This window comes from Tachysurus fulvidraco, chromosome 5, assembly GCF_022655615.1.
Source record: "Tachysurus fulvidraco isolate hzauxx_2018 chromosome 5, HZAU_PFXX_2.0, whole genome shotgun sequence".
NCBI classification, from domain to species: Eukaryota; Metazoa; Chordata; class Actinopteri; order Siluriformes; family Bagridae; genus Tachysurus; species Tachysurus fulvidraco.
Window position 1 is genome coordinate 28,380,097 of NC_062522.1, and position 25,000 is coordinate 28,405,096.

The 25,000-nt window shown below is 38.7% G+C and overlaps 1 protein-coding gene across 3 annotated transcripts in view; it reads right to left on the bottom strand.

Moving 5' to 3' along the window:
* LOC113634575 (axin-2) overlaps positions 1-25,000 on the bottom strand; it is a 78,955-nt gene that overhangs the window by 29,198 nt on the left and 24,757 nt on the right. For all 3 annotated transcript variants that reach the window (XM_027133620.2, XM_027133619.2, XM_047814194.1), the window contains 2 exons: positions 20,776-20,846; positions 15,388-15,520 (listed from right to left, as the gene is read on the bottom strand). The gene's annotated coding sequence lies outside the window, so the exon portion shown is untranslated. The remainder of the gene's footprint in view (positions 1-15,387; positions 15,521-20,775; positions 20,847-25,000) is intronic.

The window sequence follows — 25,000 nt, forward strand, 5'->3', positions numbered from 1 at the left end:
GTTTTGACTCCTGTGAGGTTTTCTGATTATAGATGTACCTTCAGTGATCCAAATTCCCTCTTCTCTGGGCTTTTATTATGCTCTGTCTGTACTAAACATTTTTGGCAGATGTCCTTATCCAGGAGTCACAGCTCACTTGTTGGCAAGCCTTAAAAAAAATGACACAAGACAGGTTTCTGGAATATATTCTTAATAGCAGCACGACATTTCATAAATGATCGTAACTGCTCAGAAACAGGTTCAGTCTGTTATGTATCACAATTAAAATGTGACATTATTTGATTTCCTGTGTACTAGGACAAGCAATCAGGTAAATATTATGAGGCACTATTAGCACAATTCACCTGTTTTTATCCGTTAAAAGAAATATGACTCAACAAAACAATCCACCACCGGTACACTCATTCTAAAATCAGCCAGGGAAGCACAGAGCGAGAACAGTGTAACTAACAGTCTCCCATGATGCCACGCTCGGTGTACAATAAGAGGCTGTGCTTGCACTCACTAGTCCCAGCAGACACTACAACTTTCCTATATGTCTTCTACTTCTTAACTTTTTAAGACACTCCACAACTGTAGATGAACTGCAGAAACAGTTCAGTATTCTGACAATTATACACACGTTGTCCTACACAGAACCCTGTCCTCAACACCACTGAACAAAGAACTGGAATGGCAACTTCACCATCGACATCCATGCCCAACCATTACTGGTGTCTGTGTGGCTGAATAAACACACTTACCCACACCCAAGAGCAAAATCCAATGATAAGTCTTCCCAGAAGAGTGGAGGTTGTTATAGCAGCAAAGCTGCATCAACAAAAATATGGTTTTGGAATTTGCACATATTTATAGTTCTCATATTCAGCACCGAATTCAGAAAATTGTCAAACCCGTGGTGGACTCAGGACTTTAAAAATATGTATTGTTTTTTTATTCTGTTTTTACCTAGTCTACAAGAGCCAATTTATTCATAAGCAGTTCCAAAAAACAAAAAACATTCAGAATATTCACACAAATATCTATTTCATAAGCATCTGAAATTTGAAGTTATCTTCAACCACCAAAATGTCTTGACTCATTATATATCAGACTTGTGGCGTTAAAATACAGATTGAAAATATCCGATGAGTCCATTTTTATACTCTTGATGGAATGGAACACTAGAGTATTGGTAAAAAGGGGTAAAAATGGCACAATTGTGGCTAATGGAGGCCATCCATCCATCCAAAAGTCTGACTGGTGTAAGAAGGGCATTAGACAAGCAGGTGAATGTGACGTAAACACCGATGTTCAATGTGATATGATTTATTCTTTTTAATGTATAGAGTTGAGGTAAGGACATGATGTGACAGCTTATTGCCTATAGTTGCATACTATGTTGTTCAGCAAATATTATTTATCATCTGACACAATAGTTATATAAAGTACACAGTGTACGACATCTAATTACGAGAGAATATTTTATTTTTCTGTCACTTGATGAGTCAAGCTGCATTACTTAGGGAGTGCCTCTTTTGTATGGTGATATACTAATTAAGCTGTATGTGTAATAAATGTTCTGGGCATGAAAGATGTCTGTCACCATGTGTGTCTTAAAATTGTAGTCTATGGCATGATCTCGGATTTCCTGTTGAAGAGAGGAGGGTGGCTTTTGCCAGAACTTGCTGGGACACAAACATTCAAAGAAAAAAAAGAAAAAAGGGGCAGAATCTCCTCTGTCAAAGACATTCCAGAGGTAGTAGTTGATCCTCCTCACTTTCATGGCACCTTTTCACCCCATAGCACAGGAAATACCATTCTACCTATTCTTGCACACCAGTCCTCCCTCTATTCATTACAGATCTGGTTTTGTGAGGGGCCATGTAAGATTACTGATGATGGCAGCCGTTTCTGGCTCACAGCTCTTCCTGGCACGCTCCCATTTGTAAACCCACCCTGTACCTCCGCCCCAATGTCCCCAACGCTCTCTCTCTCCAGCTCCACCTGCATGAATGGATCACACTCAGAGGCTCCTCTACTTTCCCCGGATTTTTCTTTTTATTCCCATGGCTTTCTTGTGCATTCCTGCTCAGGTGAAATGTAATCAGCACCTGTGAGTGTGGCTCACTTTCATTCAAGCACTAAAGTGTGGGAGGAGCAGATAGAATGGTCGGTGCCAGTGGTGATGTAATGCCCATTCAGCCACAGTAAAGCATCTGAGAAGTGATCACCGAGCTTGTAACAAGGTTATTAAGTTATTTAAAGGGCAGGATTTAACAATAAGCAGGAAACTAGGAAAATGTTTTGATAATAAAATTGATCAGTGGAGTTAAACAAGATAATTTTATATATACTGACCTGGTTAAGGGATAAACACAGTTACTAGTGTCGTAATAAGTCTTTCCGTATATCAGGTTATCGTATTATATACTGTATATGTAGTATTAACATATTAAATTACTTAACATCGATGCCCGATGACGCCTGAGATAGGCACAGGCTCCCCATGACCCGAGAAGTTCGGATAAGCGGTAGAAAATGAATGAATTACTTAACAACTTTTTTTTTATATAATAAACCATAAAACAGAACTTGTTTTTAAAATGAAGAAACAAGACCCACTGAGCAGCCTGTGTGCAAACAGTTCATTCATATCAATGTGTTCCTTCTTACTTTATCATTTCTGTAGTTCTATATCATTTCTCATTCATAGGGAGTTCATGGCTGAATTTAAATCTAGCAAGTAGAATAATAAATGTGGAAACTCTTCCGGACAAAAGTAAGGAGATGACATTTACATTTACACGTAGCAGACAATTTTATCCAAAAGTGACCTACAAATAAGGAAATACAAACAAAATAAAAGTCTCACATACAGTACATTCAAACAACAATAAATGTAACTTACTGTAAAATGAATTAGAAGCAGGATGTGTTGTTCTTAAAAGAGAAATAAAAGAAAAAGTCTGATTGTTGCCAAAAATTGTTCTGGGGCTGTTTGAAGGATGTTGATGCTTTAAATATATGGGGAAGGTTTTCAAAGATTCTGACTGTGAAAGTAAATTCAAAAAGTTACTTATTTTTTTTTTAGGATTTATTTATTTATTTATTTGTTTGTTTGTTTGTTTGTTTGTTTGTTTATAAATAAAAAGATTTCATTCTTTGGCCTCAGTCAGTTTATTCTGTTTTGGATGGTGTTTATCCTAATTTAACTCTCAGACTATTTATTATTATTATTATTATTATTATTATTATTATTATTATTATTATTATTATTATTATTATTATTATTATTATTATTAATAACAGCAACAATAATAATAATAATAATAATAATAATAATAATAATAATAATAATAATAATAATAATAATAATAATAACAACAACAACAACAACAACAACAACAACAACAATAATAATAATAATAATAATAATAATAATAATAATAATAATAATAATATCACTACGATTATATAGATAATAGATATCTATTTATAGATATTCACATACATGCATACTGAGTTTAGGAAAATCTGAAAGTTTTGTTTGCAGTTTATACTTTATCATTATGTCAACATGTCTATGTCCATATTTAAGAACTGTCTTTTCCAGAGGTGCCAAAATAAAAGAGAATCAATAACCATGTTTGCTGGAAAGATGAAGAGTTTTCTATTTGTATAATATAAAGCCAATTACAGTTCTAACCCGACAAGTCTCTTTTCTGTCCATTGGACCGAGAAACACAAAGATGCTGATAAAAGACTGAGCTATGTAACTTTGAAGAGAGTTCGTAAAAGATAGTGTTTTCAAACAGCGCTGGAAGTTGAAAGCCTTCGTAGGTTGTATTTGATATACGGCACTTTCAGTATCGAAAGGAGCCGCTCCTAGTCGAGCGAAAAGAAATCAGAACCTTAGAAGTTGCAGTCAAAAGCTTCTCCAAGCTTCTCTTTGTCTCGACAATATTCATACCGCTTTTCTAAAGAGTGAAAACTGTAAAAAAAAGAAAAAAAAAAGAAAAAAGAAAAAGTTTTCCTTCAAAGTGTTTCAGAACAAAGCAGTACAATCTTGGTTAGGTAGTTGAAAAAACTCCTGAAGTTTTGGACAAACCCAATAAGAACCAAAAGCTCGGAGATACCCAGAGACAAACTTTAATAGTGTGTGTTTATGTGTGTGTGTGGGTGTGTAGACCCAGGTTCTATCTTGCTGCCCTTGCAGTGTTGCTTTCCAGTAGATCAGGAGATCAAACACGAGTGAAAAATATCACTAATCTCACCATCAAACAGACATTTCACAAAACTTTCAACTCCGCCATGTCGCTTTCATTTCCAAATGGGCCCAAAAAATCTGCAACCGCGTTCTGCTCAAATCAATCTGACGGGTGAAACCTGCATTCAACCGTGTGCGAGAGGTAAATCTGACAAGAAATGTTCACTGATTCATAGCTCGCAGAGTCTTAGTAATGAATTAATGATGCGTGGCCTTTAATGTTAACAAAGAGAATGGAAGACACTTTGAGAACACCGAACCATCAAACGTATCAGCAAACGCATCTATTTTTTTTTTCCTTTCTCCTGATTGATGGGACCATTCAAACAGAGCATACCTACTCTCTCTTCACACATTTCTCACAACGTTCGTGCTTAAAAATTCAAACTGCTTCATCTTTTTCACTGAGCTACACCGGCCTAGTTTTTCTTCCTGAAAAAGCAGAAAGCTTTCTGTATTTACTACAAAAGTGCCTTCGCACATGAAAACACACTGACAGCGTATCATCTATACAAAGCGCTCGTGGCCACGATTTAAGTTTTGCAAACTTTTTTGACAGCTGTCAGCTGAGAATAAAAAGTGGCACGCTACGTTAATAATATGAAGTCTCTCTAGGAAGGCAATTTATTAAGGTACAGCCGTTATCAAAAGACGACTAAACCTTCATCCATGACATAAAATGAAAGGGTTTTGAATTATTAGCATTAAAAACAAATAAAAGAAAAGGAAACCCTGGTCCTCTAGCTGACAGGTTATCCAGGTCTGTAGTTTGTCTGATAGTTATGTAGTCAAAGTAAAAAGTCTAAGCGACTTGTCAGCTACTCGTTTGTTTGTCAACTCAACGCTCCGAAACATTTCTGACTAAATTTGCCACTTCATACCAGCATCATGGTTTACTGTAGAAGACGTGTTCAAACAGGAAAACCAAATAATACATAAAACCTTAATGAAATGTCATGAACCGGCTGTGGCTGGGTCTCAAATATCAGTCTACACTTAGCGTGAGGGCACTAGGAACAGAGTGTGCAGTGAGAGGCTGAATGCTGTTGCAGAAACTCTGTTGTGAGTTCTGTTGGGCTGAATGCAGGTATAATAACCACAGCAATCTACAGAATGGGTTAAGACACTGTGCACCAGTAGAGCAGGCAAGCACTGGACTGGATTTGTGTCCGTCTCCACTCACTGCTTATGATCATTTCTTACAGGGCAGATATCCTCTATAATTATACTATAGTTGCATTAAAAAAAAAGATTTTTAAATCTGGTTTTTTTTTGATTACTTGGTAGTCACATGTACATGGTCATCCCAGACGCAAACAACTGCACTGAAATTGAGGCTAAAGTAGGTAACAAAAAATAAAAATAAATGAACAAACAAACAAACAAACAAACAAACAAATAAATAGACAGACAGACAAACAGACAGAAAGACAGACAAACAAACAAGTAATTAATTAATTAATTAACCAACCAACCAACCAACCAACCAAACAAACAAACAAACAAACAAACAAACAAATAAATAAATGGATATTTATTTTCAACAGTGTCATAGTTTTCCAAGCCAAAGTGGTGATTTATGATTTAAGGCTTAGCAATAGAAGATGTAATAGAAGATGTGCATTCTGACACTTAATGATGTATAAAATACTGGATTTTTGTATTATTACTGGATTATTAAGATCTAACATCCTCTTGGTATGACCTTTTGGAATTAATTCTTTGTTTTGTTTTTGTTTAAAATGGCTGACACCAGAGCGTGTTTGGGAATTTTCTTAGCCTAGGCACTGGGATCCCAATGGACCTGCGGGCAACAAAAATGTCAAAGACGTGGATGTTTTTAAAAGCATACAGGTGCTAAAATATGACACTTCCAGGACAAAGGACGGTCGGCGTTCATTCAGTTTGGAGTGTGATGAGATTTCATTCAGCACTGTGGGATTTGTTTACCTCCTTAGTTCATTCCTTTGGGCACAATTTCTTTGTTCGCTCAGACTTTCTGAACAGCGCGAGGGATTGGTTGGATGGACTTTAGGAGCATGTCAGAGTGGGGTTTCAATAACAGCACCATCACTAGCATCTAGCATTAGTGTTTAGAACAGAGTTTGTAGGTATTTCTAGGAATATCTCAGAACTTTCTAGATTTAATTCTCACTTTGGGACAAATTCATAATAATACTGGAACATTCGAATCATGCTGAAAGGGCTCTGGGAACTTGTAGTATTTTAATATTAGACTACTTAAATGTATTTTTTTTTATCCTACTATTACTATTTTAGCCAAATATACATAAAAAAAATCTGATTTCGAGCAATGACACAATGCTGCTAGAGAGTTTTCTTGTGATGATGTAATGAAATCCTTTACAGATGTTTCTCTCTCTCTCTCTCTCTCTCTCTCTCTCTCTCTCTCTCTCTCTCTCTCTCTCTCTCTCTCTCTGCCTTCTAAGAAATTGTGCCATTCATTATTCCACACATCTTCTCCCTCTTTCTGACTTCATCAGGAATATAAATCCCTCAAAAGAAAGTCGCAAAGAGCACTTGAACTCTTAGTCACTAATCATTATGTGTTTGGGAACACAGCCTTCAGACAAGGCAACAACAACAGCGAAGACATAAAAAAAAAAACACTCAAAATGGTTTTTCTTCTTTTTTTCTTCAAAGTGTCTTCAAAGTCTTTTCTGCTCTGAGAAGTTACACTCCCAATTACCAGAAGTTTTTTTTAAGGTATTTCAGTGGCTTAAGCTTAAGATCTTTACAAGTAAAAAAGCTACATAAACCTACCTCATTAAGACAACAAAAACAAGTCTTCCTCTTAAAAATGGCCCAGGGGAGGAAGAGATTATCTACATCTATGAATTACTCTGTCTTTTTGACTGCTCCTTGCTCACCGCCTGTAATCTTATTAAAGTAAGCATGTTAAAAGTCGACTCTTTTGTTTGTAGCAGATCCGGTTCAGCTTTTGGTGCTCCCCTCAGGGAAGTTGAAGTTTCTTTGAAGTAAAATATTTGGGCGTCTGTGACTCTCGGTGAGGGTTTCATCCCACATACCATGTAGCCGCATTACAGAGTATGTTTATGACTATCATTGCACTTCCCCATGGCACACATGCCTCTGGAAATGAAGCGCAAAAAGAAAAAGGCCCAGACAATGTTCTGAGTTTAGCGAAACATTAGTCATGTAATGTTTGTAGTGTGAATGCTAAAGCGTCCCAGCAACACGAGGCAGACGGAGGAGCTCCACACCAAGAGTAGAAAGATATTTAGTTGAATTTTATTTAATCCTGACACAAAGCTTCATGTATATGCTCCACAGTATAATAGACTCAAAAAGGGTTGTTTTTCTGGATATTTTTGCAGCTCATGAGCTCGTAAACCACAGCGCGACTTCTTTTTAACACCACAAGCTCTTTAAAATGCAGATCTCATACAAAATGGATCAATCTATTGGCTGTGGATGGAAAATAAAAGGAGAAATAAAGTAAAATATTTACTCTGTACCACAATAGTAACAAGTTAATTTTAAAAGCATAAACTTCTAACATTGCCATTATTTTTATAATAATAATAATAATAATAATAATAATAATAATAATAATAATAATAATAATAACAATGACAACAACAACAACAACAACAACAATAATAATAATAATAACAACAACAATAACAATAGTTATTGTTGTTGTTGTTGTTATTATTATTATTATTATTATTATTATTATTATTATTATTATTATTATTATTATTATTATTATAAACTTCTGCTTGAATCAGGTATAAGGTCAGACATAAGTTCAAGCAGGAATTTGACTATAGTTTTAGTTTTCATTCGTGCTGAACAGGTAAAAACATTTATTATAACTTCTATTTTGGTGGTGAATGAGCGAGAGATAATAACTGCTCAGAGATGAAGTCTAATTATAAGAAAGTGCTAATAAAACAGCTAAAAAAAAACAGGATCAAAAATTCAAACAGTAGGAAAGAAGCAAAGAACACAAGAATCCGAACACAAAAACTTGACTATGACTTATACAGCGTCTACAGTGGTTAGAGTGTGAAGATGTGCCCAGGCTGATGAGTAGTCTAATAAATATGCTGTGCCTCTTTGGTTCTACCATGAAAATAATCAGATTATTGAATTAATGGAAGAATTGGACAATTTTTAAAAGGAATTGAGTTGTATTGTGTTCTCATCTTATGGACACATAAACTGGGACATAATTCTCATGAAAATGCAAATCACCTGTTACTGTGTGCATGTTGTACAGTGTCTGCCAAAGCCAATTAGTTGTCTTACACTGTCTTCTGTCTCACACTGTCTTCTGTCTTACACTGTCTTCTGTCTTACACTGTCTTCTGTCTTACACTGTCCTCTCTCACACACCGTCTTCTGTCTCACACTGTCTTCTGTCTCACACTGTCCTCTCTCACACACTGTCTTCTGTCTCACCATGTCTTCTGTCTCACACTGTCCTCTCTCTCACACTGTCTTGTGTTACACTGTTTTCTGTCTCACAATGTCTTCTGTCTCACAATGTCTTCTATCTTGCACTGTCTTCTCTCTTACACTGTCTTCTGTCTCACACTGTCTTCTGTCTTATACTGTCTTTTGTCTTACACTGTCCTCTCTCACACACTGTCTTTGGTCTCACACTGTCTTCTGTGTTACACTGTTTTCTGTCTCACAATGTTTTCTATCTTGCACTGTCTTGTCTCTTACACTGTCTTCTGTCTCATACTGTCTACTGTCTTATACTGACTTTTGTCTTACACTCTCCTCTCTCACACACTGTCTTCTGTCTCACAATGCCTTCTGTCTTACACTGTCTTTTGTCTCACACTGTCGTCTGTCTTTCACTGTCTTCTGTCTTACACTGTCTTCTGTCTCACACTGCCCTCTCTCTCACACTGTCTTCTACGTTACACTGTTTTCTGTCTCACGATGTCTTCTGTCTCACAATGTCTTCTATCTTGCACTCTCTTCTCTCTTCTATCTTCCACTCTCTTGCACTGTCTTCTGGCTTTAACACTTTTGCACACACACACACACACACACACACACACACACACACACACACACACACACACACACACACACACACACACACACACACACACACACACACACACACACACACACACACACACACACACACACACTTTATGTAAGCATTGTGTCGGTGTACTGACTTTGTGTTGTCTCTTGTAGTTCTGTATAGCACCATGTTCCAGAAGGAACGTTGGCTGAAATGACAATAAAAGCTTCATGACTTGACTTGTAATGCTGCGTTCAAACTACCTCCTGAATGGCAAGTTGTAATAAAGCCTCCAAACTGTGAATTGACTGTTGGAGTGCATTTAAGATATCTAACCTTTACATCTTTACATCTCAGGTGTATGTGTCGATCACCCAAAATAGATATTAATACCAGAATCTGGACTTATTTTAGTAAACCTGAAAATGTTTAGATCATTCATCATGTTTTAAGGAGCTTCTTATCAGATATTAAGGATCTCTTCTACTGAGCGTGTTGAAGAGAGTGAGAGAAACTATAGTCCGCTTTGGAAGATGTTCATGTCCTTGGTATTAAGAAATCCACCTTCAGACCCAGGAATGTGTGTAATGTTCACCACACGGCTTTCTACAAGTAACGGAGGAAGACATGGATCAGGTTTAGAGAAGCACAGGTTTCCGCTATTCCTGTCCCCAGGGCTCGACCTGGCAGATTGCCTAGAGGTCTATCCTGCATCTTTCCAAATGGTGGAACTACTGTAGGGCAGCCGGGGCAGACTTTTTTAGACGTTCTTCAAGAAATCCAGGTGTTGTTTCTATACAAACCGGGATCACCTCAATCCCACGCACCTGACCCTTGTTTTCTGGGAAAGCAGGATAATAATAAAGTTTCCTGTACTCTCCTGTAATTTGTGTGACTTTCTTTTGCACATCGCTTTATGGTTTTATGACACATTAAATACTAACTCCTCACAGATCCACTCCCTACGGCTAAACCGTTGGTGGGACATTTATTGTTGGGTAGTGAACAGAATACACGGGCTTTGTGTTTGCATGAGAACCTCATGACTGGTTTGAATGTTTGAACCATTGACTGCTGCATGATCCTGTGTTGGAAATCAGCAGCACCGCCTCCAAGTTTAGGGGTAAAGCAGAGTTGAGGGGTGAGAAAAGCAAAGCTGTGCATTGTTCTGCTACTGATATCACTAGTGTTATAGACCTCAATCTCTCACACAACAGACCGATGCTGTAAAAGAGATCATTCTAAAGCCTGACGTCAGTCCACTCCTCACAAAATAACATAGGTCAGAGGGCAATGCAGTGTATTCCTGAGATTTATTAAGAATTTTAAGTACTGCCTGGTACAGTAGTGACTTGTCTCATGTAGCCAGAGCTTCAGACTGACTGCAGAAGGTCTGGACTACATAGCAGCTTTTATTGGCCAAGGACCGGCCAAGAGGGCGTCTGACTGACATGTAAAGCATAAGCCGTTTCTTCAGCATCATGTTTAGTGGCACAAATTTAATAGACCGGTGTGCAACCTTACAGCGTTCGTTTAAGAAAATCGTTCAAATTCTATACCATGACCTTCACATTATAAGTGCTCATTGTCACACATGTCAACACAATGGCTTCCTTTTTCCGGGAGGAAAGTAGAGCATCACGACTTTGTTTCCAGGAGGACCTTTAAAAAACAAAAGACACACATGTCTCCCGGACATGCCGTAGAATCCAACCAATCAGATTTGTAGAATCCAACTTAATTTAGATAAGAAAAAATTCTTTAAGGAAAATAACTGATTATCTACAGTAACGTCAGAGTGAAAACTGAAAAACAGGCAAGAAAATGTCGACAAACCTCAAACATTCCTTCAGACATGCACAAAATGTTGCTATTTATTGGTTTGAGAAAAAACCCTTTCTAACGTCAGTGTTCAAATGCAAGACTTAGCCATCTTATACCCTCCATTTAAGCATTTATTCTTTGCCTTTCTATATTTAAAATTTCAATATCCATGAGGCAAAAGCGAATAATTCTCTTGCTTTCTAATTTTCAGTTTTATTGTGACTGTCTCAGCAGGAATAACGTCAGGTTTGTCCTTTGAAGTGAGCACTGAGAAAATCTTCAAGCAGCAGAGAAGTGATGGATCCTCTCTCTCTCTCTCTCTCTCTCTCTCTCTCTCTCTCTCTCTCTCTCTCTCTCTTTCTCATTTTTCTCTCTGGCACTACTTCATACGGTGTGAGGAGAAAAAAGAGATGGTATAAGAAATGTGTTTTTTACGTGTTAAGCCATCCATCAAGCCGAAAATGGGTCTCTTTATTTCCATCTGTGTGGCGGTTGGAGAGCTGTTCTGAGGACAGTTTTAACTGTATTGGCTCACACCAACACACACCCCAACACACACTAACACTAACAAACACACACACACACACAGACACACACATACACACAATCACACAAATATGTACATCCACGCTGAGCTGCACAAACATGCATTCTTACACCTGGATGCTCTAAGAATTGCTGGGAATTGGGTATTCCCAGACCGCCACACACATCTAACCTAACTGTTCTCCTTTACAAAATATCATGGACACATTCATTTAGGGGACTAATCTATATTTACCGGTCAGACAATGACCTCATAGGTAAACGTAAGAGGTCATGTGAAAAAAACTAATCATATCTTCTCAAACTGTGTATGACATATTCAGAAGAAAGCACTATCTTCCCCCTATCTTCCTTACATGAGATCACATACCTCAATGATTGGCCAGTATCATTATAATTGTCAGAATAAAGAGAGCCTGTTATCCCTCCTACCCACTCTCTGCAGCCAAATTTGTCCACACTTGACTCCAGATGATGCTTTTCTTTTGTGCTACATTCTCCTTTAATGTGACTCACAGTGGATGGGCAATTCGCCAAATCCCTATGTCGAGACCATTGGTATTAAACGAGTGTTACGTGTTATAACACCCGTACTTCACTGACAGTATAGGTAATACGATGCAGTCGTCACTTTCAAGCACCTCCAAGCACACAGGCAATCTTTTTCTTTTTGCTGCTCAACCCCCACATTCTTTAACAGGTGCCTTAATATCTCTGCAAATAAGGGCTGTTTGAACAAATGTGACTGACGCTGATCTGCCTGCGTTTCTCCGAGGCAAAGCTAAAAGACGAAAAAGTGCCTTTTCTTCAAACGGCAGAATGCATCATCCTCCCCTCCACGCTCAGCCTCACCTTAACCTCGTGGTTAATGTATTCTGCATTGCAGAACATTAAAGCGTCAATCAAACGGTGTGTGTCAGGGTTCCAGCGGCGTTGTGGAACGAAAAAGCCCTCCTACGGACCGAGCGCCGAGGAGGAATCATGTGTGTGAGTCCTACCCACAGGCAAAGTTATCCTTTCATATGGCTAACCTGCACAGTAGCTGACAAACAAAAATAACTAGGCTGATGAGGATGCAAAAGAAATGGAGCCTTTTGTGATGATGATACACAAACTTCAGAGTTTATACAGATCTCTAGTGCATATCCGCCGGCTTGGATTTTAAAGGAGTATTAATAATTGAATATGTTTAGAACAATTAGAACAACTCTTAGATATCTAAAAACCTTTAATCTGTTCCCATTAAAAAGCATACAATAAAAAAGCCTTTTATCTCCCTGTTTGTCTTATGCACGGTTCCTCATATTTTTGGTTTCCTTCATGTATTCATGTAGTCTTTAGGACTAAGAATTGTACAGATTAGTACACATTAGTACTCATTAGTCACCTTCTGTGCACCATGACGTCTCAATTCTGATTGGTCAGAAGGTGTCGATTAATGTTCTATAACATCAGCTGCAAGGTTTATATTAAGGATTTTAAATATAAATTATTTTTGTTTCTATAGTAACAGTGTACACAGAAAATCTCCATGTACTGTAATCAGATTAAAAATGTGTGTAACTCTTGAAATGGTGAGGTTTTCAGCTTAGAAATCTTTAAGTAGAATTGTAGGTAGGAATCTCCATTCAGATGTTTATAGCTGCAGAACGTTAGCGATTGCAAGAACGAGTTTCACTGACAGTCCAAATCATTAAATGTATCTATAAATGGATAAAAGTCACCCGCTGTCTGTAAATAGTATATAAATAGTATTGTACATCAGAATTATCTTACATCCCAAATCATACTGAAATGAATATCCCAAAGGTACAATCTCCTGTGTTTGGTAGTGTGGATCTGTGCACACTTTATAAAGCTAATATTACCCACAACTCCTTGAGTAAATGAGGAGGAGATTTGTGAGGATTTGTTTCAGCTCATTTCAGATGTTTTTAAGAGAGGTGTAAATGAAACGTTGAAAATGAATCAAAGGAATGGTGAATTTAATGATATGGTATGAATGATATAAGGAATGTTGTTCTATCAGCTGCTCCCTGTTCAAGGTTGCCACAAAGGATCATCTGGTCCTCATGTTTCGTTTAGCACATATTCATCGACGGATGCCTTTCCTGATGCAACCCTCCCGTTTTTAGGCCGTGACAGTGAAACCGCTGGTTCACCAGGGGATGGAATAATAAAAGGAATAATGAATGAAAATCTGAAATGCAACATGGAGTTATTTTATGATGACTGTGTGCGTAACTGTGTCCCAAATGACGTGCTACACCCTTTTAATTTAATAAGTACTCTAGTGCCAATGTATGAATTTTAAAATGGTAGTATCACCTCAAAAGAAACACTAACAGATTTTTTACTGACAGGAATTATTAGTTTTCTAGTTGATGGCAAATGACATCACATACACACAATCAATGCTGCTAGACCTTAGAAGTGAAAGTGACGTGACATACGGCTAAGTACGGTGACCCATAATCAGAATTTGTTCTCTGTGTTTGACCCATCCAAAGTGCACACACACAGCAGTGAACACACACACACCGTGAACACACACACACACACACCCGGAGCAGTGGGCAGCCATTTATGCTGCAGCGCCTGGGGAGCAGTTGGGGGGGGTTCGGTGCCTTGCTCAAGGGCACCTCAGTCGTGGCCGGCCCGAGATTCTAACCCACAACCTTAGGGTTAGGAGTCAGACTCTCTAACCATTAGGCCATGACTTCCCACACAGAAGAACACAGAATGTGTAAAATTTTGAAAAATGAATCACATAAAATAAAAACATTAATTAAAAGAAACTTATAAGATATAAAGTGTTGTTGACCGTCTTGAAAATTTTCCCTCCCCATCTCTGTTCCTGCTACATAAGTAAAGCTGAGTATTGAGTGAGTATCGAGTGTATGAAGTGTCCAGGTTCTTGTAGTGTCCAAGTTCTGCTCACAGAATGTTATAATGCATAAGAATGCAAATGAATGTTTAATTTTAGCTAGCAAGCTAGGATAAGTGTACAATTGACATTAAGAAAAGGCAATGTATATATTAGCAGAATAATCTGCTTTTTTTTGGGCATCTGAATGTCTGGAACTTTGCTCAGAATGAAGCAGAACTATTTTCTCATTCAAGTAATTTGACTTCAAATTTAATTAAGTATCAAGGATTCCTTCCTATGAACTCTCAAATCCAACTCTGGTTCTTTAGCACGTGAAAGTTAGCTAGCTAATCGACTAGCATCGCGCTACTTCTCAGCTTTTCACACACACTGCTACATCCTGCCACGCTAATCACAGTAAGCATAAGCCCCTACCCTGGCGAGGAAAAAAAAAAAGAGACAACATCAAATGCTCCAACTGTCTGCAGCATTTGCATGTTGCCTTTGATGTGGGAGATTTAGACAAAGCGCTGCTGCCTAGATGAACAGCGTGAAGGTTAAAGCTGCTCTGGCAAGAATGCAGTGGCTCAGGAGAGGCAGAGCGTTTCAATACAGCAGACTTCAGATGTACAGAGAAACAAAAGGATATATATAACGTTTATACGGCAGATGCACTGTACTCATAGACACTTCATTAAGTTATCATTAAGCTTTGTCATGTTAGCAAAAGAAATCCCAAATCATAAACTCCGCCTTCCAGAAGACTTTACTGTGGTGGATTTTACTCATCTCCTATTTTATTTAATGTTCCATAAACCTCTTTCCACAAGGTTTAGGTAAAGTTTTGACACAATTGCACACCTTTTTTCCTTTTGGCCCTCCTCATCCTTTGTCCTGTATCGAGCAGAGATGTAGGCTGGCAGAGCTGAACTACTGAACTCCTGACCCTCAGAGAATGGACTGGGGGCTCCACCGGACGCTCCACAAATGCAAACTGAAGAAAGGCAAAGAAATAGTACAACAGTCACTAAGAGCCACTGTACAATAATCATTATGTCAGATAGATAGATAGATAGATAGATAGATAGATAGATAGATAGATAGATAGATAGATAGATAGATAGATAGATAGATAGATAGATAGATAGATAGATAGATAGATAGATACTTTATTGATCCTGGAGGAAATTCAAGCAACCAGTAGCAACATACAGTTGTTTCATCAAAATTTATTATTTCACTTTTTATGTTTCAGTTTTTCATCACCTTTGATTCCATTCAGGTTTTATTTTTTTTTCGTTTTGGAAAATCTCTTGGAATTTTACAGCAGGAAAAGATGACTCATTTTATCTGTGGTCCCATTTCTAGTTCATAGACTTGTAGAATAAAGTTTCAACTAGTAAATGCTAGTTAAGTGGTTAGCATGTTTGCCTCTGGTGGTGGGGATTTAATTCCCTCTGTGAGGGTAGAATTTGCAGGTTTGCAGGTTGTGCTTCAGGGGTTTCCTCTGTGTTCTCTGGTTTCCTCCTCAGTTCAAAGACATGTAGTGGAAGCTAATTGACGTCTCTGAATTATGTCTGTGTGTCCAGTGTGTTCCAAGCCTTGTGCCCCTAGTCCCCTGGGGTAGACTCAGGGTCCCAGTGACCTTGTATAGGATAAGCAGTTCAGAAAATGGATGGATGTTAGATGAATAAGTAGCCTAATGTAGAGCCTCTCACACTATTCCTTAGTGTTTGTATTTTTCTTTAGTCTCTAGTCCTTGTTGTGTCTAGTTTTCCACTAGTTTTCATGTTTCCAAAGGTTTTCATTGTCAGAATGTACATTCCACCCAGGGCTAATGCTAAAGAGGCACTACTGTATGTGAACCCTATGGGACTATTGACAATCCCCATATTTATTATCACCAGAGATTTTAATCATGCAAATCTCAAATCAGTGCACAGCATGGGGACGTTGCAATGAGAGGGGCGGACTCGCTGGATCTTGTTTACACAAACTTTCTCAGCGTGAAACCCATTTTGGCTACTCAGACCACATCTCTGTTATGCTAATTCCAGCATACAGATGCTCTAAAGCGGTTCTGAAGCAGGCGAAAACCTGGCCAGGCATTTATGATGTTACTGTCTCCAAGACCATCATCACACACTCCAACGAGTAACTGTGGATGACTGCAAAGGTGCATGCGCTGCTGAAGTCTGGAGACTCCGCCTTCAGAGCAGGAGATTGGATGGCCCTAAGAACAGAAAGGGACAAACTGTGCTGAGCAATCAGAGAGGCAAAGCATGTACATGCCCAGAGAATCCTGGCAGGGCATCCAGGCAATCACAAACTACAGGACAATTGACAGTGACAGAGACGCCTCCCCACTAGATGCTCTGAACAAATTCTACACTCTGTTTGAGGCACAGCACAACGAGTGGCAAAGAAGACCATCCCTCCTTCTGAAGGACCAGGTTCTAACCATGGCTAATATGAGGAGAAATCTAAGTAGAGTTTACCCACAGAAGGCTGCTGGACCAGACAACATTCCTGGAAAAGTACTCAGGGAATGTTCAGAACAGCTAGGGGGTGTCTTCATTGACGTCTTCAATATTTCCCTGAGTAGCACCATTGTTCCTACGTGCCTCAAGACAACCACCATCATCCTGCCTCAGTTTGGCATTTAATACAATAATCCCTCAGCACCTGACTGGACTGAACACCTCCCTTTACAACTGGATCCTGGACTTCCTGAGTGGGAGACCTCAGTCAGGCCAGATCAGGAACAGCATCTCCGGCACAGCGGTTGTGTGCCCAGTCCACTGTGGTTCACTTTGCTGACTCACGACTGTGTAGCCCCACCCACCCTGACCACTTTTTATAAAGAGACCATCGAGAGCATCCTGAGCAGCTGCATCACTGTATGGTTTTGGGAACTGCACCGTCTCGGATCACAAGACCCTGCAGCGGATATTGAGGACAGCTGAGAAGATCATCGGAATCCTTCTTCCCTCCATCACAGACATTCATAACACACTGCATCAACAAAGCCAACAGGATTGTGGATAACCTCACACACACTCTTCACTCTTTATACTCTTCGTACTTTATAATATACAATATGCACTAAGCACTGGTCAGAGCTATTTCATGTATTTTGTCCTGTATTGTTTTGTATTGTCTTTTGTCTCACACTGTTTGTATTAGATTGCACAAGATGCACTTTATGGCTGTAGCCTGTCTACCGAGGGCTAGGACTAATGTCCTTAGCTCTGTATTGTTTTATTGTTGTAGCTTTCTGTCTAGAACCATGGTCCTGGAAAAATGTTGTTTTATTTCACTGTGTTCTGTGTCAGCTAAATATGGCTGAAATGACAATAAAAGCTTCTTGACTTGACATGACTTGACTTGACTTGTTTAGTCTCCGTTATGCCTATTTCTGAGTTATAGTAGTTCTTCTGGTTTCCCCAGTTTATTTATTTATTTGTTTAAAAAAAAAAAAAGAATCATGTGTAGTCATTATTGTCTTGTTTTTACATTAGTTCGTTTGGTTCCCACAGTGTGTGTATTTCTTTATTTATTTATATCTATTCATCTATTCATACATTTATTTGTCTGTTTATTTTTGATTAGTCTCTTATTATATCTTATATAAAGAAAGAATAATTTCTTTCTTTCTTTCTTTCTTTCTTTCTTTCTTTCTTTCTTTCTTTCTTTCTTTCTTTCTTTCTTTCTTTCTTTCTTTCTTTCTTTCTTTCTTTCTTTCTTTCTTTCTTTCTTTCTTTCTTTCTTTCTTTCCCTCATTCATATTTTCCTTCATTTTTTTACTCCTTCCTACCTTCCTTCTTTCCTTCCTTCCTTCCTTCCTTCCTTCCTTCCTTCCTTCCTCTCTAGTTGTTTTTATTGTCCATGCACTGTATTATTTAATGATTATCTATTCTGGTCTATCTCAGCCAAACTACTCTGTCTCAGGCCTATTAAAAGTTGAAGATGAATCTGGTTTTGTTTGGACATTAGGTGGAAAATCTCATTTGTTATCTTTGCTTTCCATAACCCGATCCACATCCTCCAGTCGATTCATTTACACTAATTGTCACAATGTGCAGCACCGCCAGCTTGAACATGATTGAGCAGAAACAAATCAAGCTAAACACAACTAAATGATGTTCACAGATGTCTCATTCTATCCCTTGGAGAACTGCAGAGAGAAGAGAAGAGGAGAGGGGAGGAAAGGAAAGGAGAGGAGAAGTGAAATGAAACTATTTCTTTCTCTTCTGTATGACTGTGCCTCGGTGTAGCAGCAATGTGCTCTGAGATGAAACAGCGAGAGCGCGGCTTTGAAATCCTCCTCAAGTCAAAATTAACATTTTTATTTCAACTCCAGCCAAGTGAGAGGAGAACCGGGGCCGGGCAGACCACTCTGGGCAACACACATAATTGTTTATTGTGTGTAAACTTCAGGGAACAATGGTTGGGGAATAAATGCTGCATGTAGGAGGAGGAGGCGAACTGCTGGAACGATCACAAAGCAAGAACATGGCCTTATTTTCTCCGTAGGATGACCACATGAAAGACAAACCCGTTAGGCCCATTACTATGGTTCCATAATGTATGCGTTTTAATAATTATCACACAATATAAACCCTCTCCATCACACGCTCTGCCACAGGGGGAGGACATATGGTTCTTTTTGATACTCAGTACTCTTTTTTTCTGATTTCAGCTGTGCTTTTGTCTTGGAGAGTGCTGTCTTAGTTTACCAGAGGAATTATAACTTTCATAGTGGTTAGTTTAACTCGCAAATCTCATATTATGGCATTTGTTTGAGTTCATTTGTATTGTAGCTTATTATCTTGTCATCACTTTGGAATTCTTGATATCTGATCTGATCTCAGAAAGTGTTGATTTGTTCAATTATTATAACAGTAACTTTGTAATGTAGTAATGCATCGTATTGTGAACACAAACGGATTATTGTCAAGTCTTTTGTAATGAAATGTTTAGTTTACATTTTTGCAGGAAGTCTCCGGTGTCAGCACTTTTTTTTAAACCGTCGTTCTTTTAAAATTTTCCACGCTGGAGTCAAAAACTGAAGACTTTGCACTTTTGCAGTTTCTCAAGCACATGACATGACCTTGTCATGGTGTTATTAACACTGTAGAGATGCTGGTGAGGGTTTGACTGTTTATAGATAAGCGATGCTTGTTTTCTGGTTGGTCCACAACGTTAAACACATCATAAACAGATAATAAGTGCTGTTTTCTTCATTTTGTTCAGTCAGCAGGAATTTAATGAAAGCCTGAATGTCTGATACTGACCACTTCAACCTTTTGATAAAAATGTTTGGTCAGTGCAAACAGAACGATTTCTCTTTAGCTGTGATTAAAAAAGCAAAATATTGTCTCTTTACTTGTAGGTTCCATTTTGGAAGAGCATTGTGTAATCTCTTTTTCTTCTTTCAGGGTTTCATGGGTAATTTGGCACACATTTTTATAAGGGCTATGTTTTCTCTCTCGAACACTTGTGATATTATCTATATTTTACAGAAACCCAGCCCACGTGGAATGAATAATACTAAGGCAAACTGTAGCCAGCTGGTCAGATTCAGAGGCTGAATTACTGAGAAGAATTTTGAGTCTTGGAATTTTTTCAAGGCAGGCACATTGATCGATAATAATATATAATAACCGTGTGACTTGTGGTAAGATATGTCTACAGGATGCGAGTGCGTAAACTTAGTAGTGGTTTTATTTAGCCAAATCCAAAAACTGAAACAGAGTCAATAGCAAAGGTTGTAACACAGACACGTGGGCTTCATACAAAGGAGTCTAAATCAGAGACGGGGAACGGGAAGAAGGAAGCATAATATAGGAAACAGGGATCTGATATATCTCTGTACAAAAGCATGATAAAACCTTGCAATGATACACTGACACCACGTAGGGTATACGTAGACAAACTACTGAAGGATTGACATGGAGCAGGTGAACACAATAGGATAATAAACACGGTTGTCTAAGGTAGGACCAGGTCCCTTATGCCCACCCCTTATGCCCACCCATTTGAACAGCACATGTGGGTAAATGTTGTCTCTCCACATCCATTTATTTAAGCATATTTGCTTTGCCTGCTTTGATTTGTTTCTCCAAAACTCTCAGGCATGCACTACGCTACATGGCTGTAAGGTGTGTGTACAATTGTATTTTAGCATGACCCTTTTCCTTCTGGTCTGCTCCGCTAAATGTTATGAAGGGAAATGCAAATATTTACCAGTGGAGGTTTGGCAAGCTGTGGATGGCCCATGGTGATTCCTTGTTGATGCTGACTACTGTATATCTGGGCTGCAGAGAGAGAAAAGATGAGGGAAAGAATGAGTGGGATTAGAAAAAATTCTGAAACTTTTCAGAAGAGTTTCTGCATTCTGCATTGCAAGAACTCTAACCCTGAATAAGTAACAGAAGTGATGCAATGTACAGTATATGATATTTCAACAGCGTTGTTAATTCCTGCCTGTTAAAAAAAAATCTGACAAATGTTTTAATTATTGCATGTTAGCTAAAACAATTTCTTTCCTATCATTGCATTGGATCTAGAGCTGATTCTGGTTGTGAGCCTGGGAATACACCCAGTCCATCACAGTGCATCATGTATGATCACACACACACATATTCTCACACTTACGCAATTTAGTGTAGACAATTCACCTACAGACATATATTTGGGAGGTCGAAGGAAAAACGTGGATATCCAGCCAATTTTTCTCCCTAGCGATAACAGATTGTCACCAATCAGACCTTCCACCAATCAAAAGGTAGGATGTAGGTTAAATAGCAGAGGGTTTAATAATAGAAAGTAAAAAATAATCAGGAACAAGTCAAACAAACAATACAAAATTTCTGTCAATACTTGTGCCCAAAACAAGCAATGGTCAATATGTGTAAACAGATACCCAGAGAAAAAAAACGATGTCATACTGATGTCATGATGTTATGCGACATGACATCAGTACAGCAAGGTCCCTCTTTAACAGATCCTGGTTTGGGGTAGGAAATAATATGAGTACATGGACTACTGTACATCTAAGGATCACAGCCTCTAACAGAAATGTTCCAAAAGTTCCTGAAAAGGTTCCTGTGGTGAAAAAAATTCCAGAGAGAGAGCAGAGCATGTGGGAAAGGATGTAGGGATGTAGAGCATGTGAGAGAATGAAATCAGAGGAAGGTACAGGAAGTGAGCGCTGTGCCACTATGCTGCTGACCCTTAACGCCCATCTGCGTGTCAGTAGCTGTGACTCGGGCTACGGACCAACTTTAACACAGGACTCCAGCTTTGATCGACTGCCAGCGATTCATCTCTTTAAAGAAGCAGGAAGACGGGGGGAGAATAGAACTCAGCTGCCAATTATTGGAAAAACATCAAGGTCTGAGTGGAAAGAAATGGAGAGAGATTGACTCGATCACTTTGGATTTCTTCTTGTTGTTTTTTGCTCAGCGAGAATGGAAAGTGTGATGAACAGAACTCGGTTATATTTAGACGTGTGTGTTTGCATGCATGGCAAAAGAGACACGTAAACGCAGGAAACAGGATAGATGTATATATACGGTTAATTACTGTGTGTGCACATGGTCTAGACGTACAGTACACAACCGCTGGATGAGAGAACGAGGGATGTGCAATGTGCCAGCTCAGCACAAAGGCATGGAAAAACATCTGGGGCAAAAATAAAAGTGTATTTATCCCATAGTTGTGTAGAAGGATTCAAACAAGTGACATATTTGTATGGATAAATATCACTTTCCATTTTCTACCTGGCTAAATACAGTATGGGCGACTTGGATCTCTCACTGAAACTAAGCATGACATTTCAGGAAGCTCTAAAATAACTTTTTTTTTTTTCAAAGAGAATTTTTATGCAAGTAGAACTGACATTAAAAATGTCAAGCAGGGGCCGTCTGCAAACCGCCATTTTTCTCAGCGGGTCTGATGGGCTTGTGTTCGAGACCGTATAAGAACTCGAAGACATGCTTGCGAAATGCTACTGAGTGGGCACCTGTGCAGCACTGGCTCTCACTGGTCCACACACTCATGCCTTCCCTCTGCAGTCAATCCATCACACTTCCTGAGTCCTGTAGTGTTATAAGTGTTAATATTTATAAGGCCTTTGTACCTGTCAATCTCTCTATAAGGCCTTTGTGCATTTTAGTCCAAGTTAAAAGTGCCAGGATTTCAAGATTAATTTCAGGAAGAAGGGACTGTTGCCTTTTCCAGGCTCTGTTAAAGGGGTGTGGCTTTTTTTTACTGTTCGGGTAAAAGACACTTGATCTTTGTACCTGTCAGTCGTAATGACAGAGATGTAATCTTTATTAAGTGAGTGATCATTTTAGTCCCGTTAAATGGGTTTGGCCTTTGTCAATCCCAGTGAAGGGAGTGTGTTTTTTAGGCCCAGTATGAGTGTGTGGCCTAGTCTCAGTCTCAGGTGTGCCATTTTTTCAGTCCCATTGAAGGGGGTGTAATTTTTATTTCCATCCCAGGGAAAGGGGTGTGGGCTTTCTTGCCTGTTTCCTCTTTGCATGTTTGAATTTAACCTGTGTACCATTTATCTACATGATCAGTCTCAGTGAAGAGGTGTGGCCTCTGTCAATCCCAAGAAAGGGGGTGTGGCCATTATCAATCAAAGTGACATAGACTGTTTCAGACAGATTTTATATCCTGAATTGTCCATCAGATGTGTGATCAGCACTGTGGCATATCTTAAGATGAAACATAATTTCTAATAAATAATTAATGACATATAATTATGCTAAAATTCATATGACAGGTGAATAGGACCAAGTGTACAATTTCTAAAAACAAATAAACAAACAAATAAATACTAATATTTTTAATACGTTTATCATAAAATAAAAATGAACAAAAAGTATCAGGTGATCCGATCACTGCACTACGGAAAGGCATTTTTGAAAAAGTGGAATATTGCAGAAGGTCTGCAATAAAATGAGATATTTTTTGCACTTCCTTGGCCTTTCACTAGAAATTAGGTGCCTTTTCACCATTTTACGAGTCAGTATTTCCTGGCCTTTGTACACAGCCACTGCTGTGATGCAGCTTGGCAGCTAAGTTATAAGTAAAGTATAAATTCTGACTAAAACACAATAGATTCCTTGGAACTTGTTTTTAACTGAAGAACAATGTGTGACTTTGAAGTGTGTGTTTGGCAGATGCACAAGCATTTTCTAACAAACTCCTGTAGAACCCTCAATCAACAGGAAATGACATCACATTACACACGCATAAAATCTCTCTCTCTCTCTCTCTCTCTCTCTCTCTCTCTCTCTCTCTCTCTCTCTCTCTCTCTCTCTCTCTCACACACACACACACACACACACACACACACACACACACACACACACACACACACACACACACACACACACACACACAAACACACACACACACACACATTCACAGAAAGCTTTGGTAAAAGGATAAGGCCATGAAGCCTACATGAAAGGCAGGGAGATTTGGTGGAGATGAAAGAGAAAGAAGGATATTCGTTTGCTTCTCTCCATCCTCCTCTCTACACGTTCTTTCCAAACACTATTTACCTCCTACGCTGGCTTCCTCGCTCTGTCACTCATATCTTTCCCATTTTCAGGCTTCCTTTCTTTTAGCCTGTATCTGCTTCCTGTCACTTTTAATCTCTCGCTTTCTCTACCTCCTGTGTTCTTTTAATCTGGCCTGTTCTACTAAATTTGCCCCCTCCGTATTTTCCCTTGGTTTTCTTTCTCTCTTTTTCTATTTTTAACATGCACCTAAAATATAGTTACAAGACCAATACATTGGTAAAGAATCTAGAGTAACTGCCATTAATGAATTGTAACATTGCTGCCACTGTTGCGCAATTGAGCAAGAATGTGAGGATGTGATGGTTCAGTGGTTAAGGCTTTGGGTTGTTGATCAGAAGGTCGGGGTTCAAGCCCACAAGCTGCTGAGACATCAACGTTGGGTCCTTGAGCAAGGCTCTTAACCTCACCTGCTCCAGGGGTGCTGCACTATGGCTGAACCTGCGCTCTGACACCAGGATCGTAATAATCTGTGATATGCAAAAACTTAAAAAGCATTTCACTGCATGTCGTGTGTATATGACAAATTTTTTTGAATTTGACCCTTATCCCTTCCTGCTTCAGGGGCACTGTATCATTGCTGCACTCTGACCCCAACATCCAAAGCTGGGATATACAAATAAGGAATTTATGCTGTAATGTATATGTAAAGTTTTTTACCCAGGGCACATTGTAACAGTATTGTGATCAAAGTGGATGTTGTGTAAGGAGACACTTTAACAAACACAACTTTATAGGTATCTTAACACCTTCCTCGTTTTGGGTCATAATCAAGCCCGTTAAACTTAGAAACAAAAATTAACCTGCTGCCTTAAAAAGTTGAGGAAAATCATTCATTCAATCATTCTCTACCACTTATCCAAACTTCTCGG